At 46.2% G+C, this 26904-nt stretch overlaps 1 protein-coding gene across 3 annotated transcripts in view; it reads left to right on the top strand.

Annotated features, from left to right (window-relative positions):
* SRPK2 (SRSF protein kinase 2) overlaps positions 1-26904 on the top strand; it is a 1693306-nt gene that overhangs the window by 1513418 nt on the left and 152984 nt on the right. The window lies entirely within an intron of this gene.

Here is a 26904-nt window from a genome sequence, read left to right as displayed (position 1 = left end):
CCTTCCAGGGGGGTTTACTGCCAGCCAGCTAACGGCAGTCCGTTATAGTACCTATATTGAAGCCTGGGAAACCTCCGTTGGAATCTGCGTCGTACAGGCCACTCTCAATGTTCAATCAGGACTGTAAAATACTAGCCGCACTATTGACGGCCAGACTGAAGAGCGTGATTGGTACACTGGTACACTCGGATCAAGTGGACTACGTCCCTGGCAGGAGTGCATCCTCAAACCTGCACAGATTGCACCATGTTATAGAACGAACGAAGGGTGAAGACGCAGAGTATGTGGTTGTCTCCCTAGACGCGATTAGTGTTCGATTTTTTTTAGATGCGATTGGTTGCATGCGACACTGCAGCACTTCGGAGTGGGTCTGCACTTCGCGTAGTGGGTTCAGCTACTATATACCCAGCCATTAATCGGAGTTAGGACAGGGAAGCATGTCTCGGAAGTATGGGAGCTGGGAAAGGGCACCAAACAGGGATGCCCACTTTCTGCTATGCTGTTCATTTTAACACTTGAGCCACTGGCGGGCTATCTTAGTTAAGACTTCAGGGAGGTGGGCATCCCGGTCGGAGGTGATATGCATGTAGTCTTGCTATATGCGGATGATATGCTGCTATATGTGCAGAACCCTGGGGAGGACCGGACACATATACTGGCTGTGCTGGATAACTTTGCAAGGCTATCAGGAATCACTATCAGCATGGAAAAATGGAGTTTGCTTCCATTGGCAGGGCTCGCCGGGTTAGAGCCTAGGCACTTGCCGAATTTGGGGCTGCGATGGACACCATCAGATACCTGGGTGTGAACAGATATGCTGAATCAAGGAAAGAACATGAAGCAAACACGTTGAAGGTGCTTCATGGAGCTGAGAAATCAGTGCTATTCTGTCAGAAACTCCCTCTGTCCATGATGAGCCAGGTGGCGCTCCTTAAAATGGTGGTGTTGCCGCAACTATTGTATCATTTTGTAAACGTTCCCTATGAGATTCTTAGAGAGTTCTTTCCCAAACTGGACTCTACATTGCAGGGGTTTGTCTGGGGTGGCAAAAGGTGCTGAATCTCACTGCATGTGCTGCACAGGAACTAGACAGATGGGGGACCAGGGTACTACACTTTGAGGCATACTTTCTAGCCGGGCAGCTGCAGTTCATTGTGGATTGGCCAGCAGATGAGTAATTAAATGCAAGACTGCAGAGGGATGGGATCAACCCGTACTATCTAAAGGAAGCACTTTGGGTGGAGGCTTGAGGGCTCAGAAAGGCATCTGGGTTGGTGACCCTGGGGCAGGCACTTTGGCACAGAATGTGTACGCTGGTGGGACGACGGGACCCGTACTCTGAAAACCTACCCTTTTCTGCAGTCTGTGTCAGGACGTGGAGAGATAGCTACACTATTAGACAACACTGGGAACCACACAGGGTAATTGCGCTGGGAGATTTGATCCATGAAGGTGTGCTGCAGAGCTTACCTTACCCCGCAGAGCAGTATGGTATCCCGGGAGGGCAGTTCCTAACATATCACAGGGTGATTAGGTTGGTGGTGAGCAGCTGGGTGGCAGTGAGGATTGGAATCACCGGAGATGCCATGCTGGATACGATATATGACTTGGCAGTGGGCGGTCACGTCATTTCCAGGGTCTATGAATTGATGTTGGACACATTGACTAAACAAGAGCTCTGGGCAAGGGCCATGTGGGAAAAGGATGTCGGCGGCGCCTTTACAGACGTGGAATGGGCTAGGGTATTGTTATTTTTTTTAAAACTTGTTTTATTAATTTTCTTATAAACACAACAAACAGTAAAACCGTTACAGGATAGTGCCTCTTACAGTGTCATCGGTATTCAGATCACAATACAACTTAACTCTACTCCTCTCCCTCCTCCCAATCCCTTACTACTCCCTCCCAACAAACCCTGCCTGATCCTGCATGGTGTCCATGTTATTTCTACTACAAGGGATACTAATAAGATTGGATTCTCCGGCTTTGATTAGGGTTCCACAGCACTCCCTGTTCTCTGCCTTGAACAGGGCTTGTAACACCACTTCCCAGGCCATGATCCCGTTATATTTTCTCCTAGACTAAGCTGTACTGCTCCCCTCCACACCACAGTTTCAGCTAAAGCCCACTTGTTCGTATCCCTCCACCACTCCTCCACATCAGGACCCCAGGGCGACTTTCATGCCATAGCAATTCTGCGTGCAGGCAATATATACGCCAGATCCTTCATTTTGGCGATGTGTTTTGCCCCTTTAGGGCATGGGAAACGGCCCAAAAGAGCAGCTGCTGGGGCCTCCACATTAATCACCATGCCCACCCTCTTAATTCTTCTCGCTGCCTCCTGCCAGTATTGTCCCTCTATCGGACCAGTCCAAAAGATATGGAGCATGCCCACTTCCTCTCCTTTACACCTGGGGCATACCTGTTCTGCAGCACCTGGGAACGGCCATTTCTTCAAAGGGAACAAATGAGGCATCTCGCAGCAAGTCACCTAACGTTGCCACCCCATGAGGTTCCCAATACCCTTGTATCTTTTGTCTCGCCTGATCTGAGGCGGCCACTACTGTGACAAGGGGGATCTGGACCGAGAACAGGTCTACGAGCACTATCACCACTAACGCTCTGTCACACATCCTTACTCCCAAGGACACTAGGTGCAATCTGCGTTCTCCCAGAGGCTTCCTATTCCACACCATTTCCTTAAAATAATACCGTAATCCCAGGGGTTGCAACATCAATCCCCAGTCGGCTCATCAGTGAGCCAATCTACCACAAACTGCAGCTGTCCCGCTATGTAGTCCAAAGCAGGACCCTGATACCACCCTCTTGATACGGCCTATGTAACATGGAAAGTGCTACCATATTCCTCCCTCCGTTCCACAGAAAGCTTCTACAAATACTTTCTAGTGTTTTAAAGAAGGACTGTAGTATATAATATGGTACATTCACGAAGAAGTGCAACAGGTGAGACAACACTCCCATTTTCAATTATGCAGCCCTTCCCATCAGGGAAAGAGGCAGCTTGGACCAGAACTTCATGGAGCTTTGGATGCCCACTAAGGCCATTGCGTGTTGTGTACATGCTCTATTGCTGGCTCCTGATATATATTGTCCCCTAAATATCTGAACGTGAGCCCTGTCCACTGCAACAGCAATCCTGGAAGCGCTCCTAGCTCCACCTTGCCCAGACCAGCTAACGGGAACAGCGCCGATTTATCAAAGCTAATCGTAATCCCTGATAGCCTCGCAAATAAATCTAACACCTCTAACAGTAACTCCAGGCTGTCTTCAGGCTTCTGTAGTATAACAACTAGACGTCTGCATACTTTGATATCGGATGGGTAGCTCCTTCTATCACTATACCCGCTCCCATATACTGCCTCCTAAGGTATTGTACAGTTGGTTCCATAGCCAGGATATAAAAAGGTTGGGACAGTGGGCAGCCCTGTCTAGTAGCTTTACCCAATTCCCATGGTTCTGAGATGAATCCGCAAGTTTTGACTCTTGCCATCGGTCTGGTGTACAGCAATCTAACCCACTGAATGTATGCCCGCCCAAATCTAAATCTACGCAATGTAGCATACAACCAGTCCCACTTCAAAGTCAAACACCTTCACTGCGTCCAGCATATTTCTCCAGTATGGGGTCTGGCATGGATTCACATGCTCATGAATATTCCCCGTCGTCAGGCTGGGAATCCTCGGTAAAGAAAAAATCAGTATCAGTTTCGTTTCTGATCTGTCTTTTAGTAGTAACCAATCACTGATCTCTGGGTCATACTGCCCCCAGCCAATGACTGCCCTCTCCCTAAGCCCCGCCTCCGGCAGCCATCCTCAGATTTTTACTGCACGCTGGGAGTCCTCATGTTTAGCTCTCGAGTTTTTTACTGCGTTTTCACGTTTTTTCAGGAGAATTTCTCATTTTTTCGGTTTAATCGAGCCTCAGGCTCCACCGTTTCTACTTCCGATAACAGGGACCCGTTTCGGAATTCTTCTACGCCCCTCAAGGGTGAAGTTTTCGTCGAGTTTACACTTCTTGGAGGATTCCGGAAGATCTGCGGCCTACCTCAAGACATGGCCCAGGACAAAGGGAGCTCGACGCCCAGATCCAAGCTGTTCAGGAACTGCCCTGGATGCGGATTACATAACGTTTTCAAGGAGGACAAGCATTCGCGATGTCTCTACTGCATCCATGGGGACAAGATGCACGTGGAGAAGGACTGTGCGTTCTGCAAGAACCTTTCGGAATGGACCAAACAAGATCGTCGTTCCCGCCTCGCCATCTGGCTGGAGAAGGGCACAGCAAGTGAGAAGTCGAAGAAGAAGTCTGAGCGGGCTTCTAAGTCCTTTGAGGGCGCCCCGGCGACGGGGGCCCAACAGAAGGCCAAGCACCGCGAGTCCGCAGGCTCCGGGAGCGCCGAAAGGTCGGGCTCTTCGGTTGCCAAGGAGGGCGCTACTTCCCCGGCACGTTTGACCACGAGCCAGCGCTCTGGGTCAGGGAAGAGGAAGTCCGAGAACCCGGGTAGGCCGCTGGAGCGGACACGGTCGATCTCGAAGGGGGAGCGAGGCGCTGACCCTCCCCCCAAGGCGAAGGCCCAGGACACACCTAAGGTGGTGAGGGCCTTGATCCACCCGGCTAAGGCCTCTACCGAAGTGGTCTCTGCTACCCTGGCGGAGCCGGCTGAGACTACGCCAATGGAATCGGCCTCTGGGCCCAGAGTATCCCTGCCGCCGCGGAGGGAATCCTCTTTCCAGCCCATCGCTAAGACCCCCGTGAAGCCCCCAGCTGAAAAAGAGAGGTGGGAGGCGGTGGCCGTTACAGACTCGGAATCAGCCTCTGAGGAGGAACTTGTGGGGACCGAGAGGGGCCTCAACGAAAGGTCCATGGGCCTCAACTAGAGGTTCATAAACCTCAACGAGAGGTTCGAGAAGGTTCGATCCCAGGGGCGGTCCCTGCTGACGTGATCGATGATAGCGACAAGGACGACGAACAGGGCCCACTGGAGCGGCCATCCCGTCCGTCGCAGCCATTGCCCGAGCCCCAGGATAGCTCGGCGGCCATTTCGTTGGCAATCCAATCCTTATGTACCGAGATAAGGACGCGATTACTACGTACCCTGACGGAGGAGCCAGAACCAGGCCCGTCGGGAAGCCCTCCGAACAAGAGGAGGAGAGTCCACCCCGCTCCGCCCTTCGTGTCTGCAAGACAGGTGGACCCCTCATCCCCCTCGCCGGGAGAGGATACGGGGACGGAGGATGACGGCGGCGATGACACAGCAGACATTCCGTCGTCACCCCCGATCCCCCACCCGCGGGCATCCCGAGCCAACTAGGTTGGCTCTTACCACGCCATGATAACCGGGGCATCCGAGCTCTTCCAGCTCTGCCCTGAAGAACAGAAAAAGGAGGGGTTTCTGTACCAGCGACGAGAGGCTAAGAGGAAAACGGTCCTCGCGGTGCCTTTACTTTACTCGACGACATCTGGGACGAGGGGCTTGCTGTCCTCAAGAACCCTGCCACGACACCCGCCAAGAGGGACAGGTACGAGAAGAAGTACAGAGTTCCCGATGCCGCCCCCTTGTGCCTCAGGGCCCAGCCCACACCGGACTCGGTCGTCTCGGCAGCGGCTAAGAAGAAGGCAGCAGGCACGGCGGCTTCAACTTCCACCTCCCTGCCGGACAGCGAGGGTAAGAAGTTGGACTCTATGGGACGACGAGTCAGAGTCATCTCGTCGGCGGCGACGACGATTAAGGCGGCCAATGCCTTCGCGATCGTGGCCCGCTACGACAGGGAGCTCTGGTTCAAGATAGCTCCCCTGCTAGATTTCCTGCCTGATGACAAAAGGGCGGAGGCCCTAGAAATTCTGCAGGAGGGCGAGGTGGCGTCGGATCACGCCATTACGGTGGCAACGGACATTGCCGATACCGCATTTCGTCAAATGGGCAACAGAGCTTGCCTCCGACGACGAGGATGGCTCAAGGCGACAGACTTTCGCCAGGACGTCCAGACCAGAGTGTTGGACATGCCGTTCGACGGCAACAACTTCTTTGGTAAGGCGGTGGATGAGTCTCTACAGGCCATCAAGACCGACTCGGAGACGGCCCAGGCCCTTGGGTTGCTTCAGCAGCGACGGCCCTTTCGGAGCTCTGGAGGCAGACAGGGTGCCTCCAAAGGATCCAGCGGTGGCTCCTCCACCTACCGCCAGGCGGCCCGCTCCTCTTCCCAGGAGGCCTACAGAGGTCGCGGCAAACAAGGGGGTTCCCGCCGTCGTCGCCAAGGAGGCAAGGCCGCCTCCAAGCAAGACTGACCCGGCCGTGTTGTCGGGCCCCCACCGAAGCACCCCAGTGGGAGGCCGGCTGACTAAGTTCGTCAGCGTGTGGGAGTCCATCTCCACCGATCGTTGGGTGTTGGACACCCTGGCCAACTTGCACTTGCTGGAATTCTAAAAGAAGTGCCCTCGCATTCCTCCCGTAGCCAGGAAGGAAAATCACGTCCCTCAACTGCTGTTGGAGGTAAGGGCGATGCTCAAGAAAGGTGCCATCAAGCTCGCCCCCAGAAGGCTCCGCGGCTCCGGAGTGTACTCAAGGTACTTCGTCGTCTGAAGAAGACAGGCGGTTGGCGCCCCATCCTGGACCTGCACCGCTTGAACAAGTACACAAGGCGCAGAAATTCAGGATGGTCACCCTCCAGCACGTGCTGGGACAGCTGGAGGAAGGCGACTTCCTATCGTTGCTGGACCTGGAGGATGCTTACTTCCACATCCCCATTCTAAGAAGGCACAGGAAGTTCCTCAGGTTTGTGGTTCAAGGACGCCACTACCAATTCAGAGCCCTACCATTCGGATTAAAGTCGGCACCCAGGGTTTTCACCAAGTGCCTGGCACCAGTGGCGGCGGGGCTGCGCCTGCAGGGGATCCAAGTCTACCCCTACCTGGACGACTGGCTAATCCGGGCAAGGTCAAGGGAACTCGCCGCCGATCATACAGCGAGGACCGTCCGGTTGCTCACGGAGCTGGGGTTCTCCATCAACTACCCCAAATCCCACCTGGTTCCGTCGCAAGTAGCACTGTTTTTGGGGGCGAAGCTCGATACTGTGGAGCAATTGGCCTCCCCTTCAGAGGAGAGGACCAAAACCATCCTGGGCAAGGTACGGCGATTGTTAGCCACGGACGTGGCCAGGGTGAGGTCCATCAAGTCCCTTCTCGGGATGATGTCCTCCTGCATCTACCTTGTACCCCTTTGCAGACTTTGGATGCGTCCGCTGCAAGAGTTCCTCGACGCCCGCTGGTTTCAGGCGGGGGGTTGCTTCGAGGACAGGATCCCCTGACTACAACCTTCAATGCCTCCCAGAATGTTCCTGCACTGGTAACAGTCCCCTCATTATGTTTGACATAATCCACCATACTTTTCCTGACACAGTCACGAAATGGTGGATCTTGTAAAGATTCTCCTCTGAGTATCCATGTGGGCATTGGAGCCCTAGGGCGCTTAAACCGCCACCGCAAGCTTAACAGGGCGTGATCCGACAGTACTCTACCTTCATACTGTGCCCTGTCAATAGAATGAGCAATTTCCAGCCCCACATGGAGATGATCTAGTCTAGTATGCACTACATGCAGTGCTGAATAATATGAATAGTGTCTAGTATCACCATGGAGTACCCGCCAAATGTCAATCAGGTCAAATGCCCCTAAAAGTGTACTCAGTGCCTTAGCAGGTGGGGCTGGCTTACTATACTTAGCGTCCAACCTGTCCAAGGTGGGTATCCCTACATATTATCCCCACCAAAAATATTGCTGCATATAATGTCTGGAACGCCATCAGCAATATTTTTGGGGGGGATAATTTGTGGGAGCGGGGGTGTCCCCATCCATATTTAAAAATAATGTGGGGGCTGCTGGGGTGTCCCCCGCAGGTTGCATGTCTCAAGATCGCCGCAAAAATATGGCGATATTTTTGTTATCACAATATTTTTGCGGGGTTATTAACACATGGAACCCCAGGGTGGGGTTAAACATGCAGTTCAAGTCACCTCCACATATAATATTATTGTTCCTGTATGGGCCCAACCTCGGCTAGAGTGATTGGAAGAATACCGCTGCATTATGGTTGGGTACGTACGTGTTAATGATACAAGTGTCAATGTTTTCAAGGAGGCCCTGCACTAAGACCATTCTACCCTCATTGTCTGTTTTAATTTGTGTCGTCTTATGGTACCCTGAGCGCTATCCATATTAGGAGCCCCCTGGCATAGGCGGAATACGCCGAACCAAACACATGTCCATTCACTTTATGGGTGGTGGATCTTAGGGATTGTTTCGGCCAAATTGTTCGATAAAAATTTGGTTGAATGGTAGATTTGACTGAATTCGGTCACCACCATTAGTTTGAAGCCGAAGATACCGAACATGATGAGCTGGCTTGCGGGGCTGTCCCCTGCTCCCCATGTTTGGGATTTTTGGCTTTGGCGGTTGCAGGGGCGTCGCCCGCTTCCTCAGCATTGATGGCAGGGGACCCAACAAAAACTAAAAAAAGAAAAAGGGACCCGCAGCATCAGATCCGACCTGCATTAGATGGATGGATCTGATGCTGCAGGGTACAGGAGAGGCGGCTGATGGAGAAAAGGTAAGTAGGGAGGGTTTATGGGTGTAATGGCAGTTTGGGGGGACATGGGTTTGGTTTTTTATACCGAGGTAAAAACGTATTCGCAGCGAAAATGACTACGGTCAATTAAGCCTTGATTTTGTACCTCGGTCAAACAACCTAATCCCCTGAGGGATTACACTAGACTACTACACCACAAGAGTCCATTACTGACGCTCTGTTATAACTTTCATAAGACTGGTGGCCTATCTTTAAAATTCAATTGGGCCCCGACACATCTTCAGCCGTCCTGCCATGCACCCAGTGACACAACATAACATTCACAAACTTAATTCCAATAGAACATACCAACAATGCATTAGTTATCATTCATTCAGACACAAAAGTCAACAGACATATGCAATTCCTGCTCAGCACACTCATTGTCCTGGCAGCAGGACACCTTACCCGTTCTGAATGGTAGAGGTGTCCCGCTACGAGGATAATGTCCCCAGGAGCTCCGGGCAGCAGAGGGTTCTCACGTTGCTCTGTATCAACAGAGCATTACACTGTGAGCCATTAGGCACTGATGGGAGGGGGGAGGGGTACTATTACCAGGGACTTTTGTCCCTTCTAGAAATGTGAATCGGTTGGAGTGATCAAAAGTGAGAAAGGTGCATAGTGTTGTATGCTTTATGAAATAATGACTATGGCTTTAAAATCCAAGGGGGATTTGTTAGGTTCACATGAATCTTCATGATGCTATTGTGACTTTGCATGCAGAATGGGGAGAATAAAACTAAAGCCATACTCCCATTCCTTAACATATTTTTATGCCAAAGTATATAGTGTAGGGTTATTTTACTATGAAAGGATAGTTTATTATGTAATGTGGTTTGCTTCCAAGGCATTGCTATAAATAATTATTTAAGCACATTAAATGTAAAGCAAAACCTTAATAAATATCTATATTAACTAAACCTGGAAAGATGTGCGTGGTCGCTTAAATTGTCCACATCCCAGTTTCACCATTTAACCAAGTGTGTGATCTTGTGCAAATAATTTAATCACATTGTGCCTTATCTGCAGCTCTGCAAGTGACTCTGATTCACTTCAAAGCTTATGTTAATGTATCATGGTATTATAATGAAAAGCCTAATGACCATAGAGTCACATATAACAATAGTGCAATTTAGGTATTTTGCACCACAAAGTTATTTGTCACTTGGCTTATTTATGGCAAATTATTCTAAAGTCACTTCCATGGTGCCTCCAAGTATCAAGCACTGATGATGCGCCTTGCAATGTCCTTTTCTGTGAAGCCACTTCTGTTGGTGCAATAGATATAATAATAATAATAATAATAAGGGCATTTGTGTGTATTTTGCCTCAGAGAGCTTGGACAGAGCTCTAATAGATGTGTTTCCTGCATCTGGAATGATCCTGCAGTTTTATTTTTGGTGTTGTGTGTTAAAATGCCATCTTCCACTAATGTTACCAAAAAAGTAGATTGGGGCAGAGGTGGGCGGTTTGGGGGTGCCAATGAGACCATGTGGAATTCCAAACACTGCATTTCGTTGCTCACCCCCTCAACTCCCCACTCTTACAATGCTGGACCTGAACCTGAACCATGACACCCATTGACCAATTAGGTGAAGATTATTTTTGGCGGCAGGGGGAAAGGTTATACAGGGCTCATAAAAGTATGCTTTTAACACAAAATCCCATACGGTTCCTTCTGCGCACCTAGAGCAAAAACTGCTTAACAAACGTTCACCATGTTTGGAAGGCGTATAGCACTCAAATTCATTTCACAGAATTTGCAGAGTACAACAGTTTTGGTCACAGGTTTTCTCAGCTTGACTCTTTCCACTCTACTTGGGGAGGGCGCACCTTCCACCAACTTCATTTTGAAATTAGGATGGTGGTGCTTTAGTAGCATCTGAAAAGTGGCAAGATCTAAATTTAGAGGCGTTGCAGAGCTGTGGCTTGCCACAGAGAATGCACCATTTGTTATTATTAGTGTGTCTTCATACCTGGGGCCTTAATGTGTACTGTGGCTATTGTGCAAATGTGACACGCACCCTCACTAGGATCAGGCAGCAGCACAGTCCCCGAACAAACATATACAAACACAATTAAAAATTATGAAAAAAGTACCTCTGCTTTACTTTCAAATGCCGCCGGCGCCATGTCGCGTGTTACACCGACCTAACCTCTTCGCACTCACGCACCTCCAGACAGAAACCAGCAAGTTGAATGAGCTTCCTAGTTCCTGTATGTGTGTCGCACGAACTGGAAGTGCTGCTGCTAGCGTGGCAGCACAGACGCCAGGCCCTGCAACACCCAGTTCAGCACCCTGGCCGCTAACTTTGAGTCAGGCCAGCCAGGGTGAGGGACTGACCCATGCAGGGCATCCCGGCCCTGAATGTGTTGCAGTGCACCTGCCAGGCATCTCAGCATTATGTAATGAGATAACGCAAGCCTTGCTGGGCACCCCAGCCGGGCTCGCGCTGTCTAATTACATAATTGATGATTGTGGCCCTCTGTCCAAAAGATGGGGGGGGGGTAGGGGGACAAAAAGGCATGCCACAGAAGTTGGGGGGGGAGACAAAACCCCCTGTGCCCCCCTATAATTATGCCCATGCTCTTATGCCCGTCCTTCTCAGTTACGGCTCCTTCTGTTTACTTCTCCCGTGGTCGTCTTTCTCCTCTCTCCCGTCCGGACCTATGTTCTCGCCATCCATCGAATCTTGGGCTTCCTCCGGGATGTGTGGCAGCTCTGAGGAGGAGGAGGACTGTCGCTGAAAAAGCGTGTGGCAATCAAGAGGACTTGCAGTGTACTGATCATTAGAATAGATGGGCAGCGGTGCTTCGACAAGTATGTGCAACAGTTTTTCTCGTTGCCATGCTAAGCAGCCTGTTGTCTGGTCGTATTGTTGAAATGTCAATAAAAAGGTTTAAAAGAAAAACATAATATTACAATCTCACTTTTATGGAACGCTTTATTGCATATTCCTCCAGCTTTATCATATGACCTTACATTTAATAGTTTCTGTGACTGCATTATGAATCTGCTGTTTAAATGGGTCAGTGTTGTTTAATTTCTTGGGGTGTAATTGTTCCATAGCACCAATTGCTCAGGACTCCATGTGATTCAAAAATAAAAATGTGTATTAAATCAAGGTGTTAGACACCACAATGCCATACATTTTGAACAATATAGATTGTTAAAATAGTGTAAACCATAAAAAAGTAATACTTAATGTACACACTCAGATATAAGACATGCGCCAGTTAATTTTCTGCAAAGTGAATTTAATTTGTCATAGTTTTGCCCTTAGATGACACGTGTTTCGGCTCATGGCGCCTTTCTCAAATCAGGGCTCATGCTTTGATTTTGTGATTGAATACATTAAAATATTAAATTATACAAAATACATAAATGAAGTGAAAACAAAATAATCAATATATAAGCATTTTGTTACATCACAACATTTTTTCAAGAATAATTTTTTCAAAAAAACACAGAGTGAGGGGTTGGTGAAAGGGAGGATTTTGGGGTTTTAGAAAAAAGAAAACAATTTGCGAGGAAACGAACAGAAAAACAACACCTTAGCCTCTCCCAGGCCAATCTGGAGATCATACAGGGCGCCAGGACCATTTGGACGACAAGCTCTCCTTCTCGGCGCACCTCACAAATTCAGGCGGACACCTGCCGCCATTGGGGCGTACAGGAACTCGGAGGAAGGCATTTTATCCTCCTCCCACCCTATCGACAAGAAACATCTGACTGGTCTCGCTAGGCTCTACCCGCCCGTCAAGAGACTTCACCCCGTGTGGGACCTTAACATAGTCTTGGGAGCCCTGGTGCACAAACCATTCAAGCCCATGTCGTCCGTGGACATCAGGCTGGTCACCATCAAGACGGCCTTACTAGTCGGTCTTACCTCGGCTTGCAGAGTCAGTGAGATTCAGGCGCTGGTCGCCTCTGAACCGTATACCACCTCTCACAAGGACAAGGTAGTCATGCGGACGCACCCAGCATTTCTGCCCAAGGTTCCACCTGCGTTTCACTTGAACGAGGAAATAGTCCTTCCGACATTCTTTCCCGACCCCATGGACGAAGCACAGAGAGTGCTGCACTGCCTGGACGCCAGGCGTGCCCTACAATTCTACTTGGATAGGACCAAGAGCTTCCGCAAGTCAGACCACCTGTTTGTCACTTTCGGCGGTTCAAGGCCAGGCTATCAGGCCTCTAAGGCTTCCGTATCCCGCTGGATGGTCTCTGCCATCAAGGAAGCGTATGAGGGCCAGCACAAGCCACTCCCAGCAACATGAATGCACACGCAGTCAGGGCCAAGGCATCGGCCATTGCTTTCCAGCGCCATGTCCCTTGGTAAGTCATAAGCAGGGCGGTCATTTGGGCCTCTCCCTCGGTTTTCTGCAAGCATTACTGTTTGGATGCCGGCTCTAGATCTGATGCGGCTTTTGGACAGGCGGTTCTCAGGAACCTATTTGCTTAAGGAGGGTCTCCTCTCCACCCGGTGCTACAATCGGTTGTAATCGCCCATACAGTATGGCGGAAAGGGGACGGGACGTAAGAGTAATTATAAGTTACTCACCGTAGTGACTAACGTACTCTTAGTCCATAGTCCCCTTTCCTCCATACGTCCCACCAACCTCCCCCCTAATAATACTGGTGTCATTAGGCAATGTTAAATCTATTGTCGACGCGTCAACGGGGACTGAGGGTTGGGGCTGGAGGGCAGTGTCAGTGCAGCGCATGCTCCCTGGGCCGCACCCCGCACTGCTCTAAATCTAAAGGGGAAGAAGGTTTTTTCTGGTGAAAAAGGTTCAGTCTCCCATCCCTGGGAAGGGACGCCCATACAGTATGGAGGTTGGGACTATGGACTAAGAGTACGTTAGTTACTACAAAAAGGACACCATTTCATTGTCTGAATTCAGGCCCATGACGGTAGTATTACATTTACAAATAATTCTGGCTTCGGCCTGTCAGAGTGCTTTTTCGCTGTTGCCACCTCCTTTGCCAATTAAGACTTGTTGAAGACCGATGAATCTAATGCCTGATTTATTTTCCATTTGATGTGTCTCCTGCCAATCAGCGGCCAGGGGAAGTCGTGGGTCCTGACTTCCTATCTTCGCCAGATGTTCTGTGATGAGAGTTCTCAGTTCCCTAATGGAACTACCCATGTATAATTTTTAGCATGCACATAGGATACCATACACCACGTACTTACTTCTATAATTTTATTTCTTGTTTCATCTTGATCTCTTGTCCACGGTTGTCTGTAAACTTGCTAGATTTTCCATGTGCATATTTGCACATGGTGCAGTCACCACATTTACGAAAACCCAAATTCTGCTATTTTAACCACGTCCTGTTAGTTGAGCCTTCGATGTCTGGTAGCAGTGAAGTGCTAAGTTTGTTTTTCAGTGTTTCTGCTTTCTTGAATATGAGCCGAAACACGTGTCATCTAAGGGCAAAACTATGACAAATTAAATTCACTTTGCTGAAAATTAACTGGCGCATGTCTTATATCTGAGTGTGTACATTAAGTGTTAATTTTAGATGGTTTAGTAGGCTTTTTAACCACCCTATTTGGAAAAGACGCAACGTCAAAAGTGGAACTTTGAATTGCGACAAAACTGTGTGGCTAAATAGTGATCTTCAAGTCAAACAGGACAAGTGTCGCCTAACCGACCAGACCCCTAAAAGCGAACATCTCATAAAAAAAGTAATGAATGACTCAAAAATGAAATTTGAGTTATCTTTTCATTTTATTTATAGATTGATTTTGCCAAAGCGCTTAGCATAGAATACATAAAGTAGCCCTAGTATAATTACAACTATGAAATGCAAACTTCATGAAACCGAAAAGTGAGATGGAAAGTCAACCTAGTAAGCACAGCAGTGGTTTGATGGAAACGCTAGACTGCAGGCTTTATGGTTACGCTGTTAGTTTTTTTGCTTATTTATAGCCTTATTGTTCGAGACCCACAGCATATTTGCTGGCAGATTTGATTTTATGACTTGGTGTTGGCAAGCATATTGCTTTTTCCACCTCACTTGTCATGACAACTCATTTTGTTTGGGCAGCACTGACCAGTTTGTAATGCTGTCATTGCAGGGAAAATTGTTCTCTATTTTACCTTTTATGTAGGTCTACTACCATTCCTATTGTTGGCAGTGCAGAATGACCCTGCAGGGCTTGGAATTATGATTCTATGAGCAGGAGCTAAAATCAGCACCTGGGTGTCGCCATTAACCAGTAGGCAGGATCTACCTCTGGGGAACCAGGAGCGAGTACCCAACAAATCACAAATCCTAACTTCCACATGAGATACACATTTTAACTTTTTGCCAATTATGCTTAGATTTGCCATAATTGCCTTTATTAACATTCTCAAATACTCAAAGTTTATGTTAGATATACATGTTAAGAAGGAACCATTTGGCCTGGGCTGCCAAAAGTAACTCCTGGTAGCTTCAGTATTAAGCTAACCGGACTTTCCTAGGCTTGAAGCAGTAGCTTACTTAGCTCCCAGCAATTTCAAACCCTCACATGTCTCACTTTTCCTTTTATCCTTAGTGGACTTTCTACATAGGCAGTTTATTCTGGGCAGGCTAGTGACAGCAAATTATTTAAATAGCACACTAATGTGCATGTTAGGGAGTATTCTCATAAATGGCTGATTTCCCTTACTTAATGAGTCCCTCAGCAGCTTTGCTGGATTTCTAGGATTTATTTATTTCACCTGGCTAAAGTGTGAACCTTTTTCCCACTCTTACATGTGTTTTGCTGTGTGTGTTTTCACTTTTTGTGTGATCTTGAGCACTGGAGCCTCACCTACTCCATGGCCTCATATTTTTCATGTGTGTTACACAGCACCTTCAGTGCAGTGACACAGGGTTGTCTTTTAGACTTCCCACTGACTCCATTTTTCTGGGGCTGACTACTGTCCCCCAGAAAAGGTAAAGTTGCCATTTACTTTACTTTAGTCACTTTAAACCACAGACCCAGTACACCCCATCTTACATGGAGTACTGGAAAGGCGTATTTCGTATCCCTGTTTGTCTGTGTCTCTTGGAGCCTTGTTTCGCTCCCTTTACATCAAGACTTGGCTGGTGGCAGTGGTAACTACCCTATTTTTCATACCGCGATTATCTTATATAAACGTGGTATTGTTTTAGGCTATTATATTAGCCTGAAACATAAAACCGCTTGACCAAATACATTTTATTTTGGCTCCAGCTGGGTTTATTTGCCATTTTTTTTTTGTTAAAGTATTTCTCGTGTTTTTCTCTGCGTGCCAAACCGGGGATGATTCCTTTGTTCGCTGTCATTTCGCGGGCTTCTGCACAGAAGCCCTCCTTAAAGCGCCTGAAAAATTAGGTAGGCAGGATGTGAGGGAAGGGTCTTCGGACCCCTGCCATGGGTTCCCTTGGTAACCCAAGTCAAACTCCTGTTTGATTGGCTGAGGGGACATTCCCTGCCAGGACAGCCACCCTGCTGTGTTATTGACAGCCAGGCTGTATGAATGGGGAAAACTGCATAAAAAGCAGGTCTCTGGGACTGGAAAGGCAGAGTCGTCACTGGAATGAAAGAACCAATGAGGAGCTGACAGAAGAGGAACTCTACAAGGACTGAACCGCCCGGTGAAGCCCTGCTGCAGGTCCGAATCTTCAGAATCCGACGACAGAGAAGATCCTCCAGGAAACTTTTGAGCTGGTGGGACCAACCAGTTCGCCCAATCTGAAAGCCAGGACCCCGCCTCTGGTCGAATTCGCTGTACAGAGCTACAGTGGGCCGGATAGCCAGGAAGGTCGGACCCTGCTTGGGTTTTAAGGAGTGCACCTTTTATTTGTTATTTTGCTCTGCTGCTGGCTTCTTCCCTGGGTGGCACAGGACCCTCCAGCTTCCTACTTCGTATCAGTCCGACAGTCGCTTCAGGAACCGTGAGCCTGCAGGAACCACCAGGAATGTCCACCTCAGCTGCAGCTCCCTCTCCATTTTAAGGTACTGTGCAAATCCGGTTGTCTGTTTCGTTCAACCACGGTGAAAATGTTTGAAATCTTTCTCCAATCCGAGGGCTTGTCATTTTCTTCTCATTGAACTAACTTTTCTATCAACCAACCTCGTCCGGAATCTGTGCCACAAACTTTACCGCGAACTACCCTGAACTGTGTGATCTTGAGCAAAAGACTTTTGACCCATTGACTTGGGCCCTAACCCTTTTCTAGCTGATCTCCACACTGAAGTTCCTCTTGTTCAATTGCCCTGAGTACTTACCTGTTGGTTTGACTTAATTTCTAATAACTTTGTCTTTCCCTCCTTTTTAAATTACTGGAGTGCCATTTTGCTCCCACTTCATTTTGTGAGCTTAACTTGTCTGGAATGTTAGGGAAGTGGTGTGGTGTATTTATGATTGTGATTTTTAACTTGCTTATAATAGTGTAATGTTCTACAACTGAAGAGTGATATAAATGTATATTATTTTACTTGAAAACATTGAGTCAGTGTTTGCCCGAATCATAGTAATTGCTGTCTGTTGTGTAACTATTTGATACTGCTCACTTACTCTTGATATAAGTCTGGCTGCTCCGCTACTGCTACCACTTTAACTGTGTAGTACAGGCTTGTACCAAAGGTGAAATTGTACTGTCACTTGTAGTCTTAATTGTGTGTGGTGTTCCCAAAGGGTACTGCATATAATTCTGCCTAACAGTGCACCTTTATTTTTAACTGTGCGATTGTCCCCTTTAGTCTTGTATTGGCCAACATTACCCACCTGGTTGTTTTAAACTCTATCTGCAGATACCACTTGCTTTGTTGTCATTCTTCACGTTTGATAGGAAGGATGGACATATATGGTCAGGCTTTGTCCTCAACCTGCAAAGAGCAGTTGCATGCATGTTAACTGGTTTGATCTGGATTAGGGGCTCTGAACCCCTAATCTACATCCTGTGTAATTTCACTAGCTGCTTATCTAGGATTAGATAACCTCTGAGTTTGAATGCCGCATGTCTCCTCATGTGTTGGCTGGGGTAGCCCCAAGCCTAGCATTCTGTATATTTTGGAGGGGTTATGTTGCTATTAGTCGATCACTAGAGCACGAATCGAAACACTGGGCACACCAAGGAGAATGCTAGAAGTCTTCTGCTGAAGCCTTAATTTCCAAAGCCAAATCTCATATAGCAAAGTTCTGCCTCTCACGCCCAGGGCAAGCCAATCAAGGTGATTTCCTCCCTTTAACCAGTGGCCACAACTGGTTCACCATTCAACATGTCAGTTTGGCACCCAAGTTAAACTTGTGGGATCTGTATTTCTACTCAATCCCAGAACGTCTATGCCTACTGAGAGTGGGCACCTCCAGTATCTGGACACTGTGCATCCCTTTATTGCTGCTTCCTTTCTAGTGACGTTTTAATGAGACATGTTGACTCGTGGCTCTGGGAAGGGTTAGTTGCTGGATCCAAGTCCGTTTGTTTCTTCTTAGTTGCCTGCGGACCCTTGATTGGTCATCCCACAACTGCTCACCCCGTGTGGTATTGTCTGGCCTTCACTGTCCTGGCTCTAAGAACAGAAGCAATTTTCTTTGGGAATGCAGACGTCCAGCCCCATTCATCTGTAACCATGAATCCACGAGCAGAAACTGCTACCAGTGCTAGCTGGACCGCATCCTGGCCTGAGAACTCCTCTGCAACCTCTTCACTGGAACCATCGACATGAGAACTCGCCCCAAGTTATATTATTTACCTTGAATTGATGTTTTTCCTCTTGAGATAAGCCTTGCTGCTCCGTCATGTTACCACTGAGAGTTTGTAATTGATTCTTTCCTCCCATGGAATTCTCATTTATGATAGCCATATTCCAGCGCAGCTGTTTTCTGGAAACTTTACCGCTGCCAGGGGACGCACTGTGGCTCTGTAATGGCTCTGCCTAATGCCTCTACATGCCCCGTGCCAGGCATAACATCAGGGTCATTAAATATAGCGGTCCCTTGACCTCAGTTCCTTTTTCCTCACGCACTCTGTTCGCTACTTGGGAACACGCTTGTAGAACTTTAATATTTTCTAGAACATCACCATGCCTCCTCCTTCAAAGGCCTTGGGCTTCAAAGCCATGTGCGGATTGAGGCAGGCAGATGTCTGTCTCTGATCCGCACCAGATTTGTCTATACTGCTTCGGCGAGGACCTTGACACGCAAAATATCCAGTCCATGCACCCAAGGCCCTCCAGGAAAGTGTGGCGAAGATCTTCACATTCATCCACAAGGGGAAGGGTGGGGCTCCATGGTCTTGGTCAAGTTTGCACAGCACGGTACGTTGCCCCGAGGAACAGGCGGCTCAGCAAAAGGAAAAGACACAGCAGCAGATTCAGAAGAGGTCCCGCTCTCCGAGTGATTGCTCACACCAACATTAGTTATCCTCTACGAAGAGAAAGAGCCACCACTCCGGGAGTCCCTGAGTGTCCGGTAAAGGTACCTTTCCAACTTAATTCTCCAAGCCGGAGGAATGGGAGAACTTCCGCCTGAAGATGTTGGACATCTTCATTAAGGCGCTGGTGGCTCCGGCCTTGCCGCCTGTGGTGCAGGTGACAGTGCTGTCTGCTTTGGCGCCTCAAGTTCCGAATCACGTCTGTTGCGACAGTCAGGGTACCCTCTGGGGATCAATCCCACACGCCTAAGGGCTCGAGCCTGGACCAGACACAGAAGGAGGCCTCTCAGCGCCGACCGGCCCTTCATTTGGAGCAGCAGCCTCAGTGCCAGTACTGGTGCCCTCTGGAGTCATGGACACTGCGGCTCTGTGGGAATATGTCCCACTGCTTACTATGATATCTATGACGAGGAGGGCGACCAGGTACTCTTTGGGCTGGAACCTATGGGTTTTCTAAAGAGGTGAGGGATTTCCCAGAAGAATTCTACGGGGAAGGTGAAGATGTGCTGGGCCTGGCAGAGGACCTGCAGGGGGCCAGTGTCCTTGACACCTCCCCAGAGATGGCCATTTTGCTAGCTTCCGCCACAGGAAAGCCTAAAGCCACCTTCCAGCACATGATGGCTAAGGTGGCCAGTACTCTGGGGCTATCTGCTCCATCCAGGTCCAAAGTTCAATACCAACTTTGCGATATTCTATTCGATGCCCCCAAAAAAGAAACGCTGCTGCCCTTCAATGTGACAGTGGAGGCCCCCGTATTGGAGGTTTGGGAGAAACCTGCCTCTGTTGCGACAGTGGACAGGGATTTGATGAGGAAGTACCGTCCAGCCCGTTGAACCCAGCTTTTCTTTCCTTCCATGCTTTGCCTGAAAGCTTGGGGGTTCAGGCCGCCGCAATATCTCCCTGGTGGCCAGCAAGGTTTTCAGACTTATTGTCACTGTAATTCTCCTGACTATCTGTAAGGATCCTCTAACACAGAGGGATTCCTTCATCATCTTTCCCCTCTGTCGATCTCCTTAACAGTCAGGTGCCTAAGGAGCTGACCCTAGATCATTTAGGTCTGTCAGCAGAGAATATATAGTTCCACCATGTATTATCACTGCCATTTATTCTTAATGTTTATTAATCTCCTCTGAGCAGCAAAATGCAGGGGAGATACCCCTGCGTTAGCCCCCATAACCCTACTTCTCGAAAACAATATCACTGTTCTCATACTTATTTTATTTTTTTCATTTGTATATGGTAGATACCTTTAATTGCAGTGAATACTCTGCACTGAAACCATGTGCAGGTAATATTCTGCAATGAAATCACTGGGTACCGTATATGCATTCAGGCAACAAAAACAGAATCTTTGCACACTCAGTACAAGGGCAAATGGACCATGTATTGCTGCTGGGCTCACGAGGGAGAAAAATAGTCTTCAAAGTTCCTTGGACAATGCGTTGACCTTAATTTCACTGTTGGTATATTCCGCTCTTCAGATAGCCGACAAGTATGTCCTGCAGGAGTCAGTCAAATGCTTTCTTTTTGTTAAAAAACATAAAAGTATACAATTCAATTAAAAATGAAAAAGTCATGCAATCCAAAAACTCTAATTTTGCAGTATAAATCATAGCTACAAACTAACACATCAATGCCAGCAATGAAATCACATACAAAATATAAAACACAAAGTACAAGGACAGCGTCATGCTGAATAACACCAACCCACAGTCTGACTCCCTTTCAGCCCTTCAAAATCTTAGTCTAATAAGAGCAGAGAACAAAAAAGCTCTGATTGCTGATGCAATTGCAGGAGTTTTGGACTGTTGTAAAAAATGAAATAGATGATCTGCAATGCCATAACCCATTACTTTTTAAGATGGGTAAAATTCTTCTAAGTCGCATGCAGTTCTAATGGTAACATTTTTCAAACACATGATGGAATGGAAACAATTGACTATTTGCTGTTCCCTTATACATCCAACTAAAGTAGTACTAATAGGTAATATATTAATAATAATTTTTCTTCAAAGCACCTTAAGACCAAACTAAGTCCTCTTAAATCTGGCTGTAGCCAGAGATAGAAACATATTGCCTATTGGAGGGTTTGACCAGTTGCGCGGACTCTCTACAGGTCTTCACATGCTCCTAGGTCTCCCACAGCTCCCCTCCCTCTTCGTCTTGGGCAGGACTTTCCTAAATTCCTGAAGATCCTCAACACCTTCCTCTTTACCCTCCTCCTTCCCCCCCTCTCTCCTCTGCTAATCTCACAGTTGCTTGTTTGGTGTCCAGGGCCCTTATGCATCTGCGGGGCGTTAACCTCCCACACCGAATCGCCCCAGCTTCTGTCTATGCTCAGCACTTGGCTTGGCTCACCCGCCACCCCTGGAGCATCACACTTACCTTACATTGCACTTCACCTGTTGCTCAACAATGAGCACCCCAGCACCTATCCCATTCCCTCTCTCTTCTGCACTTCCATGTTCTGAATACTCACAAGGCATAGTAGCTTCGTCCTCCCCCACTGTATTTAATATTTTGTATGTACTTTAATTGTTTCTCATCCCTTGTCCCTTCCCTCTTGCCCTGTGGACACTTTGAAACTGTATTTGCTTCCTGTCTAAGCACCTAACAAGCGAACAATAAATAAAGTGAGGAGTAAAACAAGGCTGTCCGTTGGCAGCGGCCCTTTTTATCGGCTATATGGGAGATTATCAATACTCTGAAAATCTGATCAGATCTTTTCCACCGAGAATAGCACAAACAAGCATCAGCAGACTGCTTTACGCGGATGATCTTATCTTATTGGACCTAACACCTATAGGCTTACAACGCCAACTCACCAATTTACAACTTTTTTGTAATGAAAACAACCTAGAAATTAACACCGACAAAACGAAAATAATGGTGATGGAGCTCTCAGCCAAAACACAAGTCAAACCAAATTGGTTCCTGGAAAACGCAAAAATTGAAAAAGTAAAGAGCTTCAAATATCTCGGCGTAACATTAGACAACTCATTAAAAGACACGGCCATGCAAGAAGCTCTGTTCGACAAAGTCCGAAGCTTAGCAACTAAAGGCAAAGCAACAGACAGAACATTTGGAAAATTCTCTATCATTCCATTACTGAACTTTTACAAACAAAAAGTGGTCCCTAGTCTAACATACGATCAGAAGCTATGCCATGCCTGCCTAAGACTCTTTGGCCAAAACTGGAAGCAAATGTCTGGAGGACGACTCTCAACCTACCAGATTCAACCCCAATTATACTGATACGACGAGAACTCAGTTTGCTTTCTCTTCAAGGCGCTGTGGACTGCAACACTCTGATGCTCTATAGGAAATGCATCCTCCCTAACCCCTCCTTCCTCCACGAGCTAGTGCACAAAGACATTTTAGAAGGAAACTGTCAAATCTTAAACCAATGGAAAGAAGAAAATCAGGCTCTATTAAATACCATCGAGTGCACAGAAGACGACCTGATCAAAAACCCCACAAGAATAACCAACAAAATGAAAGCAATGGATTGGATACATACCTTGGATGCAGCGGCCGAATACAAGCTCGTCTCCCACTTACCCTTATCATGGAAAAAACGAGACGACCTCCAGAACTACATCAAAAAATTTCCGAGCACAGCAGCGCGCAGTATTATAATGAGAGCAAGACTAAACCTTTTAGCCACAAATGAACTCAGTCATATAAGAAATCAATCGCTGACCAATGTCTGCAGATTTTGTACAAAAGAGAAAGAGACTGTTCGCCATCTTTTACTGGCTTGCCCAAACCTGACAGATATTCGGCATCCTTACATGAAATACAACTGCCAATATTCAACAATAACTAATGAAGATACATGGTGGAAAAGAATGATTAGTGGTGATCGTACATCATGGCAATTAGCAACTTTTAAGATCCTCTATGCCATAACTGAGAAATTTGCCTTAGAAAGCAAAGCAAAATACATTTTCTGTATTGGCATGGATGTCCTATTACACACAGCATCAAACAAAAAAAAACTAGTGACTTAAGACTTAAAGCTAAGAGACAAAATGTGACTAAACATGAGGAAAAGCACCGAAAATGTTGTAAAAATCAAATGTTTGATTAAATACTCAAAAATAAATGAATACATAAATAAATACATGATGATTGCTTGACAATCCACTTGTCTAATTTCATTTTCTGCTTTGGCTTTCCAGGCCGCCCATGGTAGAGCTTAAGTGGAGCTAATAATTAAGCCACAGAATTTCCCTGCATGACACATTCCTAAGGGTGGTAGATGGATTATACAAATGGACAGCCACAGGACTTTTACTTATGTAATCACTAATAAAGACCTGGATTGCCTTAATATGAGTGGCATGACTACGTGAGGCTGTGGGTGTTGACTTTTTAAAAAAACATATATTTGGCTAACTGAAGCCGTTCAGGGTTCTCCCAGCCTCTAATTTCTGAGTCAAATTGGACAATCGCTATAGCTTTAGGGTTTTATACTCGAAGGATGGCCTGGATTTTTTTTAAACTGTACTGTTGACCTACATCCCAGCCACAACATGTTTTTTTGTACGAGAAAACCTTCATATTTTCAGAAAGGGACAATCCAAATAAAGAATGTTTCTCTTTCCAATTGAGCACCCTACCATAATATAAAGTGTGGGATGATTTATCTCAGCCACTGTTAGGCTAAGGAAGTCCTAACAATAAAACTGTCATCGGCATAACTCAGTAATGGAATTGAATTCCTCCGACAACCGGAACAACCAACTTTAGTCTGTATGGTTGCCTCTCTTGCGAAATAATCAGTAAATTAAAAAAAGGGGGGGCAGACAGCACACAACCCTGGCATGCCCCTCAGCTGACCACAAAATCCTTTGTAGTCTCCGCTCTCATTCTGAACCGAACACTACACTTAGTGTCAGAATGAATGGGGTGCAATATTTGGGGCATCTGTGCTGTAATTCTTTTCCAAACCCCAGTCCAAAAATCTATGTATAAAGAATTTTGCCAAAAAGTTTAGACGTAGCATCTAGTAATCCGATTGGGCAATAAGAATTTGGGAATTTTCTCTCTCCTTTTTGAAACAAAGGTACAATGAAAACAGGATTCCATGAGGTGGGAATTAACCTAGACATCTAAATTGCATTAAATAAAATGTTTTCCAAGGGAGAACAGAAATTAGAATTAACATTGAAATATGTCTATGAGAATGGATTCTGCACTTGGCCCTTCTTAGCTGCTTTCACAGTAAGGGCATCACACACTTCATGTGCATCAAATTTGGTAGCTACATTAAAAACCTAAACAAATGTGTATTTGGGTGATGTTGGATTGTCATTAAGACACACAGTGTCATTAATTTTTGTAGAAATTATCAATCCATAAGTGTGGATGATGGATATTCCATGTTTGATGACTCTTACAGGATTAAACAGGATGGACATGAAAGACCAACAGTTCCTTCTTTTTTGTCGCAATCTGCGTCCTCAATTTGTGGCCAGATTAACTGAGTGTACTTAGATTTGGCAAGTTCACAGGATAATTTAAAAGACTTTCTTAGATGCAAAATAATGGATTGCTCTCTTTTCAAATCCCTAGGAGCCAGTAGTACACCATGGTTTGCCGACTTACAGGTCATATCAGTTAGACACTGATTTAATGGATTGAAAATGTTCCCCCTTGGTTTGTCTTCACAAAAAGACTTAACCTTTGGTAAGATGTTAAAAAGTAATACGGTAGAATAGTAAGCGCCACAATTCTCAGCTGGCACTTTAACCATTTTTTTACTGGCTCTTGCAGATACAAGAGATGAAACTTCATCTGGGATCAAATTGGCCCATTTTAAATGTATCCCACTGTTTACATTATCCCCACTGTGAAAGAAACCAACATGTATATCAAAAGGAGCAAGACATTTAACCTTTAGACATACCATTAATGGAATAGGATCACTTTCCATGCTCTTCGTAACTTTCATACTATGCCCTATCTGTATATTGAATAGAGTATGTGCACACCGTCTTATCAAAATAGTTAGAGTCAGAAATAGTGCAATATTTTACAAGAGTTTGGGTGCAGAAGAGGTAACTCAACCTTGACATGAGTTTGGAAAAATAGACCGAAAACAAAAAGTATCCATGGTATCGGACACTCATGTTCTCTGCACACCTTATCGCTAATTAAATCAGCCAAAATGTAGACCATGTTTTCATTTTTAAATCCAATGTTATGCGTGGTTATTATGAATATAGTTCCAATGATATACTTCAAATTCAATCCAATTTGTAAAAAAACGTTTATCCTTATATTTGTAGATTTCAGCACAACGCGTTTCGGGAAAGCTCTCCCTTCATCTGGTGCAAATTCAATGTTCTACAAAGTAATTGACAAACCATCAGTTCCATGTCTAGTGATGGGTTTTAACATAACTCAATAATATACAATGTATTTTTTACATAAGGAAAATAAAAAGTTCAGTCCATTGGGTGTTTTATACATACATTAGATATGCCTATTATGGTTCACTGAAATATATATGCTGATGTCCCCTATTGTGTAGAAAGAACCCCCTCAATGAAAGCCGCTCACAGTTAAAGTAAAGTGTAGAGACCACACCAGACTGATTGGTGAAAATCGATTTAGGTAAAGGTTAGAGAAATAGTGTGTTCCCAAAGATGAGCAACATTAATAGATAACAGAAATCACGTGTGTCTGAAAAAATCCCTGAAATTGAGAAAAGCACTCAAAAGATAGCCAGACAGATGGGATGGAGGTAACCAATATGTGGATTTCGAAATAAAATTAAATAAAACGAACAGTATGTAAATACATGAACTGAGTAATAGCTTAAACTGGAATAATGGTGCTTAATAATTAATGGAAACAGCCAGCTTTACTTGCTTCATGGGTGTCTAATGCAGGACCATGCGTCGTTGCTTTCTAAACAAACGGGATCCTAGGAAAACAGTATGAAGGTAGCGTTAGAGACTTAGGTCTAATCTATAAAATGGAAAAACTAGCAAGCATAGTGAGTATGACAAATATATAAATGCCGGCTGGCATGGAGGGCTACCTGTTCCGGTTACAATCATACTCAAAGGAGAGGATCCGCGTACAAAGGCAGAGAGCCTGTCTCGCGCCTTCAGTTTATAAGGTAACTATGGCAATGAGTGTAGAGATCGAGGACAGACTCTTGTGCGTCCCCTCATAATGCGTTGCAGTGGTGAAGCATATGAGCACACTGTGTCTGAGATGCAAAAATTCTATGTGGCAGAGCGAGTATAGGAGGTAATCGATATTAGTTGAAGGAATAGTGGATCTGATGTGGATCATGGGAAATGTAGCCTGAAAGCACCGTAGCATGCTCAGTAAGTAAATTGAGGAGTCCAACACAAGTGGAGGGTGTTCGGAAACAGAGGCAAAGCATCCTCAGAAGTGCCCAAGATTTGAAATATTCAAGCAACTAGGTGGAAGTGCCCATTAAGTATTATACATACTATTATATCGCCATTTTCATGAATCAGAGCACATGTTTTATAGTAGAGAAATCGAAAAATAAGAAGGGCAGTCCTAATGCTTTCATGATAAGGCAACATAAAACCATGAATCAAGAAATGATTCGCATAAATGGACTTTAACCATCATAATTATGATTCACAAGTTATAAGAATGTTTGTAGAGCTCCACAATAGATAACATTTTTAACATACAGATTATAACAGCAATCACAGTGCTTACACAACTCACTGAAGTGGAATACCGAAGTACACCCAAGCAGATTATAATCAGTTGGTACATCTAGTGGTGAATCTAAAATAAAAGAATCTGTAGAGGGAATAATCTTACCTATAGTAAGAAAAGAAAAGGTGGAACACATTCT

This window comes from Ambystoma mexicanum, chromosome 12 (genome assembly GCF_040938575.1).
Source record: "Ambystoma mexicanum isolate Mex_15411 chromosome 12, UKY_AmexF1_1, whole genome shotgun sequence".
Taxonomy (NCBI): Eukaryota; Metazoa; Chordata; class Amphibia; order Caudata; family Ambystomatidae; genus Ambystoma; species Ambystoma mexicanum.
This window is presented reverse-complemented; position numbering and strand designations above follow the sequence as displayed.